The sequence below is a fragment of the Drosophila gunungcola genome, unplaced genomic scaffold (assembly GCF_025200985.1).
Source record: "Drosophila gunungcola strain Sukarami unplaced genomic scaffold, Dgunungcola_SK_2 000241F, whole genome shotgun sequence".
NCBI lineage: Eukaryota > Metazoa > Arthropoda > Insecta > Diptera > Drosophilidae > Drosophila > Drosophila gunungcola.
In genome coordinates, this window is record NW_026453402.1 from 18,749 (window position 1) to 30,335 (window position 11,587).

Sequence of the window (11,587 nt, forward strand, 5' to 3'; positions counted from 1 at the left end):
CTGAAAATTTAAATTTTTCAACATTTTTCGCGCAGCTTATGAGTTGTTGACATGAAACTTTTCAAACCTTATTTTTTATTTCATACCATCATCAGGGTACAAGCGGGAACAATAGGGCTCGAATTTAATTTTTTACCATAATTCGCACAGTTTATAAGCTGTTGACCTTAATATTTCCAAATCGTATTTTTTCACATGATCAGGGTAAAAAAAAGTGCCAATTAGGGCAAAATGGGTTCAAATTTAAATTTTTATGCATATTTCGCGCAGCTTATAAACTGTTGACCTGAATCTTTGACATGAATATTTCCAAATCGTACTTTTTCACATGAGCAGGGTAAAAAAAGTGCCAATCGGACGTCTATATCTTATAGCTCCCATATGAACAATAGGGGCAAAACGGGTTCAAATCTAATCAGTTTATAAGCTGTTGACTTGAATATTTTCAAATTGTATTTTTTTAGCCATACCATGATTAGGGTGAAAGAGCGTGCCAATCGGAGGTCTATATCTTATAGTTTCCATAGGAACAATAGGGCAATATGGGTTAAAATTTAATTTTTTACCATGTTTTGCGCAGTTTTTAAGCTGTTGACCTGAAAATTTCCAAATCGTATTTTTTTAAGGCATACCATGATTATGGTGAAAGAGCGTGCCAATCGGAAGTCTATATCTTATAGCACCCATAGGAACAATAGGGTCAAATCACTAAAATTTTAATTTTTAGCATATTTCACGCAGGTTGTAAGTTATTTAACTAAATTTTTCCAAATTGCAATCTTTAAAGCATACCATGTTCAGTGTTAAAGAGCGTGCCAATCGAACGTCTATATCTTATAGCTCACTTAGGAACAATAGTGCAAAATATGTTTAATTTAAATTTTTCCAGCATATTTCACGCAGTTTATAAGCTGTTGCCTGAATATTTCTAAACCGTTTGTTGTAATACATAGCATGATAAAGGTAAAAGCTCCCATAGGAACAATAAGGCAAAATGGGTTCAAATCGGACGTCTATATCTTATAGCTCCCATAGGAACAATGGAGCAAAATGGATTAAAATTAAACTTTTTCAGCATATTTAGATCAGTTTATAACCTATTGACCTGAATCTTTTCAATCCGAATGTTTTAATGCATACCATGATCAGGGTAAAAGAGCGTGTCAGTCGGACGTTTATATCTTATAGCTTCCATAGGAACAATAGATCAAAATGGGTTCAAATTTATTTTTTTCACCATGTTCCGCGCAGTTTATAAGCTGTTGACCTGAAAATTTCCAAATCGTATTTTTTCACATTAAAAGGGTAAAAAAACGTGCCAATCGGACGTCTATATTTTATGGCTTCCATAGGAACAGTATAGCAAAATGGGTTCAAATTTAATTTTTTCACTATGTTTCGCGCTGTTTATAAGCTGTTGACCTGAATATTTCCCAATCGTATTTTTTAAGGCATACCATGATTAGGGTGAAAGTGCGTGCCAAAATTCAAATTTCATTTTTTCACCATGTTACGCGCTATAAACTGCTGTTGACCTGAAAATTTCCAAATCGTATTTTTTCACATTAAAAGGGTAAAAAAACGTCTATATTTCATGGCTTCCATAGGTACAGTATTTCAAAATGGGTTCAAATTTAATTTTTTCACCATGTTTCGCGCAGTTCATAAGCTGTTGACCTGAATATTTCCAAATTGTATTAATTAAGGCATACCATGATTATGGTGAAAGAGCGTACTAATCGGAAGTCTATATCTTATAGCTCCCATAGGAACAAAATGGGTTTAATTAAAATTTTTCCAGAATATTTCACGCAGTTTATAAGCTGTTGCCTGAATATTTCTAAGCTGTTTGTTGTAATACAAAGCATGATCAAGGTAAAAGCGCTTTCCATTTGGACGTTTATATCTTAAAGCTCCCATAGGAACAATATGCCAAAATGGGCTAAAACTTAATTTATTCAGCATATTTTGCGCAGCTCATAAGCTGCTGACTTAAATAATTCCAAATCGTATTCTTTAATTCTGATTAGAGTAAAAGAGCGCGTCAATCGGACGTCTATATCTAATAGCTCCCATAGGAACAACGGGCAAAATGAACTAAAATTAAATTTTTGCAGTATATTTTGTGCAGCTTAAAGCTATTGACCTGAATCTTTTCAATCCGTATGTTTTAATGCATAAAATGATCAGGGTGAAAGGGCGCCCCAGTCGGCTTATCTTATAGCTCCCACAGAAACAATGGAGCAAAATGGATTAAAATTAAACTTTTTCAGCATTCTTTGAGCAGTTTATAAGCTATTAACCTGAATTTTTATAATCTGTATGCTGTAATACATAGCATATAATACATAGGAACAATATGGAGAAATGGGTTCAAATTTAATTAACTCAGCATATTTCGCCCTGCTGATAAACGTGCCAATCGGACGTCTATATTTTATGGCTTCCATAGGAACAGTATGGCAAAATGGGTTCAAATTTAATTTTTTCACTATGTTTCGCGCAGTTTATAAGCTGTTGACCTGAAAATATCCCAATCGTATTATTTCACATTATCAGGGTAAATAAACGTGCCAATCGGACTTCTACATTTTATAGCTCCCATAAGAACAACATGGCAAAATGGGTTCAAATTTAATTTTTTCACCATGTTTCGCGCAGTTTATAAACTCTTGACCTGACAATTTTCAAATCGTTTTATTTCAAATTATCTTATATCTCATATCTTATAGCGCCCATAGGAACAATAGGGTAAAATCACTAATATTTTAATTTTTTCAGCATATTTCACGCAGTTTGTAAGTTACTTAGCTTAATCTTTCCAAATTGTAATCTTTAATGCATACCATGATCAGGGTGAAAGAGCTTGCCAATCGAACGTCTATATCTTATAGCTCACTTAGAAACAATAGGGCAAAATGGGTTTAACTAAAATTTTTCCAGCATATTTCACGCAGTTTATAAGCTGTTGCGTGAATATTTCTTAACCGTTTGTTGTAATACATAGAATGATTAAGGTAAAAGCGCGTGCCAGTCGGACGCTTATATCTTATAGCTCCCATAGTGTCCGCGCCAAGGAGGGGCCACTGTCCAAATTATTCGTTAACAGTCGAGAGCAGTTATGTCCAGATGAACTCTCATCTCGCTCTCGGTCTGTTAACAGTCTCCACCCCCGCTCTCCTAGCATTAGATTTAAGTAGAGTTAAGGAGTTATAATTTCGAAGCCACTAAGTGAAGTTGTGCAAGTTATGTGAAATAAGTTATATTGAAATAAAAATCAAAGTGAATAAAAAGGAACCCAACGAGTCGCGATTTCCTTCATCACCTCCAAGGGCAGAAATCCGCCACCCCCCCCAGCTTTTCATTTTTTGGTCCTTCGAGCCGGATCGATCTGCAATTCCCAGCGGCACCGGTGGATTTTCTTCAATTTTAAGAACAAAAAGATAAGTACGATTTTTACTATTTCCAACCGATCGCCATTTTGCGACTCCACGGTTTTCTTTTTTTCCATTTCCATTTTTTATCCACATACGTACATTCCAAAATATATTCACATACGTACGTTCCAGAAACATATTTACATACGTACATTCCAGAAACATATTTACATACGTACATTCCAGAAACATATTTACATACGTACATTCCAGAAACATATTTACATACGAACATTTCCGAAAATATATTCACTTACGCACATTCCAGAAAATTATTCACATACGTACATAATTTAAAATAATAATTTTACATATCCACATTTGCATATGCGTGAAACATATACATATACGAAAATAAAATACAATACAGTCCACAAACAACAAACATTTCCAGCAAACATCCCAGCCATCCCAGTTTATGTGTGTTAACAAATAAACGCAAAGTGATCACACATATTTCAAATTAATTTTATCTTTGTCAAGTATTTGTTTACATAAACAACATCAAACAAGTGTATGTGAGAAATAACCAGACATATCAAGAGGGCTACGCACGACACGACGGAGCAGCAAATAAATTTAATATCGAAATACTCCAGCTCCACCTGCGTTTTTTTTTGTAAAGTTATTTCCTTATACATATATACATATATACATATATATCCCAAGCTTGAGCAACCAATTCCACTTGGGACAGTGGAAACATTCAACAGGTTTATTGTTGCATTCCATTCATTCCGTCAAAGCTTGAGCGACCAAATCCACTTGGGACAGTGGAAATATTCAAAAGGGTTATTGTCACATTCCATTCATTTCGTCACATACAAAACGCGATATATTGGCATATATTAATATTATTGATTATTATTTATAAACATCAGTGCGCCATTCCATACAAAAAAATAATAATAAATAACTCAAGCAATAATAAACAACTCAAGTAACCTGAGGGCAAACAAAGCATAATTAAACAATAAATACGACATTATATATATAAATAATACACCTTAAAAATTGTTTTGTTGTGTTCCAACTAACATTGTTTATTAATTTTTTCCTATCGAGTTACCAAGTAGTCATTGGCAAATCCCACAGCAGCGCGACTATTCTGGATGTATACAATTTATCTTTTTTGATATATTTCCTATATGCTTTGTTCCAAAAAAATTGCCATTCATTCCATTCCATAAATTCCAGGTTTTTTATTTACTGCTTATTAAACCAATTAATAGTAAAAATATTTTGGCATCAAGATCAATACGAGTCCATTGATAAAATTGATTTTTATTTTACTGCGAATAGAGGCAATTTCCTGATCCTTATTCTAGCATGCCCATAGGGGATAAGAAAAATTTGAAGACAACCCCGCGGGTAAGCTTAGAGCGACCACGATCAGCGTCCCCTCGTGTGTCTCAGGGTAAACAAGAACCCAAAGCGTTGATTTCCAACGCAAAAAGCGACAGCTCCTTAAACGCTCCTGTAGTTCCACAAATAAAAGTCACGCGATCCAGCGTAAAGATGGCCCAACGCGACGCAGTTTTAGACAAATTTATTTCGATCTCTGACCGTCTGAGCACATTTGAAGCCAGAATAAACGTTTCAGGGGCTTCAGATCCTTCGGTCCACACGTGCCAAGTTCGACGTGATCAAATCAAGGCATTATGGGACAGGGGAGAGAACGAGTACGAAGTATGTTCAGACGCAATTCTTGCGGGGGCGGGGAGGCGCATGCAATGTTAGAACTTCTGCAAGCCAAATATGAGCATTGCTATGAAGTTTACGAATCCTGTACCGCGAAACTCAGTGAACAAATTGAGCGAGTGAAAACTCAAACGGCCAACGCCAATTCCAACACCCTGCCCATTCCGTTTTCGTCCGGTTGCCGACTACCGCCATGCGACACTGAGGTTTTCGAAGGAGACTATTTGAAATGGCCAACATTTAGGGATCTTTTTACCGCAGTTTATGTCAACAATCCTAGGTTGACATCGGTCGAAAAACTTTTCCATCTCAACGCTAAAACTAGCGGCGAGGCTAAGGCAATCGTATCCAAATCCCCTCTTACAATGAGGGTTTCAATTCAGCTTGGGAAGCACTTCGAGACCGTTTCGAAAATAAGAGACTGCTAGTAAATAGCCAACTCAAACTGCTTTTTAATTTGGGTTCCGTAAATACCGAATCTGGCCAGGCACTGAAAGACCTACAGAGCACAATCCAAGGGTGTTTGATAGCGCTGGCTCATTCCAACATTTCCACAGAGAACTGGGACTGTCTCCTGGTATTCCTGTGCGCCAGTAGATTGCCGAAACTGACCCTTTCCTTATGGGAGCAGTCCCTTTCATCCAAGTCCGACATTCCGACCTGGGATGAAATGAACACGTTTCTTAGCGAACGATACCGAACGCTAGAGGCGATTGAGGATATGAAACCCAGCCACAGCAATCACTCTACCGCTAAGAGTCAACCCGTTCCCAGGAAGCTCAACTCTTTCGAAGCCAAGGTAGTTACTAAACCAAAGAATTGCGACCTGTGCTCAAAAGAAAGTCATCCAGTGCGCTTATGCCAGCGCTTTCTCCAGATGTCTGTGGATGCGCGAACAATCTACATCAAAAAAAAACAGCTTTGCCTAAATTGCTTCGCAAGAGGACACCAGCTACGTGACTGTACTAGCACTCACAGCTGTTTCACATGCCGAGCTCGGCATCATACACTGTTGCATAAAGGCAACCCCATTTCCCGTGGGTCAACTTCCGCAAGTAGTTCGTCTGCAAGCCCTCAAAACCCAGCGGTGCAAGGGGCCGCCACCGGTCTAGAAAATCCGCCCAGTGTGCAGAACTATTTCGCAACCGGTGCTAGAGCGGTTTTGCTAGGCACGGCCATTATTGATATATGCCACTTGGGAACGAACTACAGGGCTCGTGCTCTAATAGACTCGGGTTCTGAGGCAACGTTTATTTTGGAACGCCTGTTCAATCTGATTAAGCTGCCATTCCGCCTTATCCAAGCCCAAGTTTCGGGCTTAAATCAAACCGTTTCCGCTCAGGCGACCAAGCTCTGCCATTTTTCTATTCGAGCCCCTAATAAGCCAGGCCTTCAGCTAGAAACCACAGCTTACGTCTTGCCCGAACTGCCTGGAATGCTTCCGTCGTACCCAATTCCACGAGATGCGCTGGTTGATTTACCGGCCATCCCCCTGGCAGATCCAACATTTTTAGAGAGTTCCCAGATAGATGTTCTGATCGGAGCCGACATTTTACCGTCCGTGTTGCTGAGCGACACGCGCACCAACATTTGCGGCTCTCTGCTAGGACAGGAGACTATTTTCGGCTGGGTGCTTACCGGCCCAGTGTCCAATGCATCAGTCCAAAAGCGGGTAGCAGCTTTCACGACCCAGATAACCGAAACAAGTGACAGGGTCTTAGAAAAACTTCTCACTAAGTTTTGGGAGGTGGAGAATATACCAACAAGGAGGGTAAAGGAATCCGATTCCTATTGCGAGAGCAATTTTCTCCAAACCACCACTAGAGACGCAAGCGGGAAATACGTGGTAACGTTACCGTTTCGCGAACCCGAAAATTTCGGATCCAAATTGGGGCACTCGCGATCCATTGCCCTAGCTCAGCTTCTTAGGAACGAAACCGTTTAAAAAGAGACTTTCCTACTAAAAGAGCAATATGACTCAGTCATTCAAGAGTATTTGGATCTGGGTCATATGAGAGAAGTTCCCCCGTCTTACGATTCTCCAAACTATTATCTTCCACACCATGCTGTGATCAAACCCGAGAGCACCACCACCAAGCTACGCGTGGTATTCAATGCTTCTAGCCCTTCAGCAAATGGGACAAGCTTGAACGATATTCTTCATGCTGGTCCAGTCCTACAATCTGATTTAACCATTCAGATCTTGAAGTGGCGTTATTTCCAGTACGTGTTCAGTGCAGACATTACAAAAATGTACCGTCAAATCTGGGTCGATCCCAAGCACACGCCGTTCCAAAGAATCTTATTCCGAAACAAAGAAGGAGAAGTAAGCGATTTCGAACTAAAAACCGTCACCTTTGGTGTCAACTGTGCACCGTTTCTGGCACTTCGCGTACTCCAACAATTGGCAGACGACGTAGAAACGGAGTTTCCTAAAGCAACCAATATTATTCGGCATTTTATGTACGTAGACGATGTTCTGGCAGGGGCCAATTGCATACAAGAGGCTCGACTTGCTATCAGCGAGCTTTGCCACGCTTTTAACCTTGCCGGGTTCCCGTTGAGAAAGTGGACAGCGAATCAGAATAGCATACTCGAAGCTATTCCTAACGAACACCTACTCCACGATGACTTTCGCGATCTCAATTCCGAAAGCACTACCAAAACACTTGGGGTTCGGTGGAATGCGACCTCGGACGAGTTCTATTTTGTTCCACCGCTAGTTTCGATTGAATCTACGTATACGAAGAGAGAGGTTCTTTCCCAGATCGCGAAACTTTTTGACCCCGCGGGATGGCTGTCCCCGTTTATTGTCCGCTCAAAATCTTTATGCAAGAAATTTGGTTGCACAGTTGGGCTGGGATGAAAACATCCCCACAGAAATGAATCAAAGATGGCAAGAGTTTTTGCGCAGCTATTCCGAGCTCAAGCAAATCCGTATTCCTAGGTGGGTTGGGTTCCAGCCAGAGGTGAAAGTCGAGCATAATGGGTTTTGTGATGCGTCGCAGAAGGCATATGGGCCGCAATATACTTGCGGGTTGAAGTAGCACATAATATTATGACACATCTGCTTACCGCCAAGACCGGAGTCGCACCTGTTAAAACGGTGTCCCTTCCACGGCTCGAACTGTGTGGGGCCTTGTTGTTGTCAGAAATGATCGCAGCTATCCTTCCGAATATGCAAATTTCCAATTCCGACATTTTCTGCTGGACTGATTCCACCATCGTCCTCGCATGGTTGAACAAACCGGCATGCCAATGGGCCACGTTTTGTAGCCAACCGAGTGACCAGGATTACTCAGGTGACGAGCGCTGAGCATTGGGCGCATGTGCGATCTGAACACAATCCCGCGGACCTAGCCAGCCGAGGAGTTTCGCTGCAGGATCTGGTTCACTGGTGGAAAGGACCGGACTGGTTACAACAGCCAAAAGGCCAGTGGCCAACACAGGGGCTTGCGACTCCAGTTACAGACTTAGAGCAGCGTGCTGTGAAGGTCAATTTCGCAAAGGCCCTATCCGACGATTTTCTGGAACGATTCTCCAAATTGGACAAGGCTCTGCGGGTCCTTGCGTACGTGTTACGGTTCACTCAACGCTGCCGCAAGATGCCGAGGGGCCCAGCTGACCGCCTACAAAGGAGGAGGTCCGAGAAGCTGAAAGAGCCCTTATTCTATATGCTCAACGTGAGGAATATACCCAAGAGCTTAAATTCCTAAACGATAAGTGTCCAATTCCAGTGTCCAGCCCGATAGCCAACCTGTTTCCATTCCTAGACCAGCACGGCCTTTTAAGAGCATGTGGTCGCATTACTGCCTCAACAGCACTTCAGTATGACGAGCGCCATCCTATTATACTGCCATATAACTGTAGGCTTTCTCGTCTGCTCGTCCTTTTTCACACCAGATTTCCCTGCATGGCGGCAACCAACTAGTGGTACGCCTCATTCGATCGAAGTATTGGATTCCTAAACTCAAGAATCTGGTAAAAGCTGTGCTAAACTCCTGTAAGGTGTGTACTATTTACAAGAAGAAATTACAGACGCAATTAATGGGCGATCTTCCGACCGATCGAGTTTCCTTTTCCAGGCCTTTACATATACTGGCATTGATTATGCAGGCCCATTTGAAATAAAAAACTATACAGGCAGAGCATGCCTCATTACCAAGGGATATGTTTGCGTGTTTGTATGTTTCTCCACAAAGGCGATCCATTTAGAGCCTACTTCCGACCTCACAACCGAGAAGTTCCTCGCAGCCTTTGTCCGATTCGTAGCGAGGAGGGGTTGTCCTCAGCGGGTTCATTCGGATAATGGCAAAACCTTTGTGGGGGCAGCGACTCTACTTTCGCGTGATTTTATGCAAGCGATCAAGGAGTCTGTGACTGATGCCTATAGCCATCAGGGACTTTTGTGGCGTTTCATTCCACCAGGAGCTCCACATATGGGAGGACTATGGGAGGCTGGAGTGAAAAGCTTTAAAACACTTTTCTACAAGTCGACGTCAAGTCGGAAGTATACGTTTGAAGAGCTCTCTACCCTTCTTGCCAAAGTTGAAGCGTGTCTTAACTCCAGGCCACTGTCTCCCATGTCCGAAAATCCTTCTGATTTGTTGGCGTTAACGCCAGGCCACTTTCTGATTGGGGGTCCGTTGCTTTCCACAGCTGAACCCGAAATTAAGGGCGATGCTAAGTCGATTATAAATCGCTGGCAACATTTAAAGGCCCTGCATCAGCAGTTCAGTGCGCGATGTAAAGAGGAATATTTAAAGGAACTGCACAAGCGCAATAAGTGGCAAAATCCGTCCAAAGATATACAAGTCGATGATATGGTGGTAGTCAAAGAAGACAATATGCCATCAAACGACTGGCGGCTCGGCAGAGTTGTATCTGTCTTTCCAGGGGCCGATAGTAGAGTTCGCGTAGTAGAAATCCGTACCGCTCGAGGAATTATTAAACGTCCCGTCCATAAGCTAGTACTTCTTCCTATGGAGGCCAAGGCAGCCTCAGTACTTCCAAAATAGTGCCTTCTGTCCTCATGCTCCAAAATTCGTTCACGATTGACACTAAATGTACTTATCATTTATTTTTTTTATATATTAAAGCATTAAAACCATGGCTCCACGACCTCGCAGCGCCCAAACTCTGGACGACAGACGTTCCCGAGGTACTCGATCCTACCGCTGCCGAGTCTGTCGGGGAATCCATCCGCTACGGAAATGCAACAGGTTTCTGAGGCTCAGTACTGAAAAGCGGCTACACGCCGTTATCATTAACAAATACTGCGCTAATTGCCTGGCACATCAGCACTCCGAAGAAGTATGTCGCAGCGGAGACACGTGCAAAAAATGTGGGCAGGACCACCACACGTTGCTCCATATGCGCGAGTCTTCCAGTTCGCGACACCAGGTCAATTTCTCCAGTGCGACCTTCGGTAACTGCATCACGACCATCAGCTTCCGGCTCACGCTCTCGGGGTCCAACACCCAGCTCGCGGAATCGTTCCCAGAATTCCGACCAGGCCGAAGCGCCAACTGTAGCTCCATCTGTGGGCTCTCTGTTGCAGCATCGGAGTGTGCAAATCATCCCGACGGCCATCGTGGTTCTCGACACAGGAACCAATAATACGAGACGGGTGCCCTGATCGACCCCGTGCTCCCCGGTGACCACCATTGATAGATCGCTCGCTGCGGCGTTCCGGCTCCCCACGACAAGCGTCGGAGACGAGACGGTCTGTTCGGCGACGATAAGGTCACGAACAGGCACCTTCAAAATCGACGTGGTGCTCAAGGTCAGCCCCAACTTCTCCACTCGCACTCCAATCCGTGCACTAGCCGACGATGTTCGCGCTAGGTTTAATGATATCCGTCTTGCTGATGAACAGTTTCATCGCCCGGCGACGATATCCCTGGTGTTGGGCTCTGACGTCTATCGTGACGTCATCCAACCCGGGTTCCTAAATCTGGATGAGGGGCTGCCTGTCGCACAAAGCACTGTGTTCGGCTGGATTGTCTCGGGATCCTGTAGACAATCTTAAGGCGGCAGACGTGTGGAAAACTTGGTTGCTACGTTTGCCGTCGCAAGGGGGGGAGAATGTCCGCGCCAAGGAGGGGCCACTGTCCAAATTATTCGTTAACAGTCGAGAGCAGTTATGTCCAGATGAACTCTCATCTCGCTCTCGGTCTGTTAACAGTCTCCACCCCCGCTCTCCTAGCATTAGATTTAAGTAGAGTTAAGGAGTTATAATTTCGAAGCCACTAAGTGAAGTTGTGCAAGTTATGTGAAATAAGTTATATTAAAATAAAAATCAAAGTGAATAAAAAGGAACCCAACGAGTCGCCATTTCCTTCATCACCTCCAAGGGCAGAAATCCGCCACCCCCCCAGCTTTTCACATAGGAACAATAGGGCACATTGGGTTCAAATTTAATTTTTTTCATTTTTTATACCCTTGCA

At 42.6% G+C, this 11,587-nt stretch overlaps 1 pseudogene; it reads left to right on the forward strand.

The window, feature by feature from the left end:
* The first annotated feature begins 4,718 nt into the window (after positions 1 to 4,718).
* LOC128266037 (uncharacterized) lies at positions 4,719 to 9,690 on the forward strand (annotated as a pseudogene).
* The last annotated feature ends 1,897 nt before the right edge of the window (positions 9,691 to 11,587 follow it).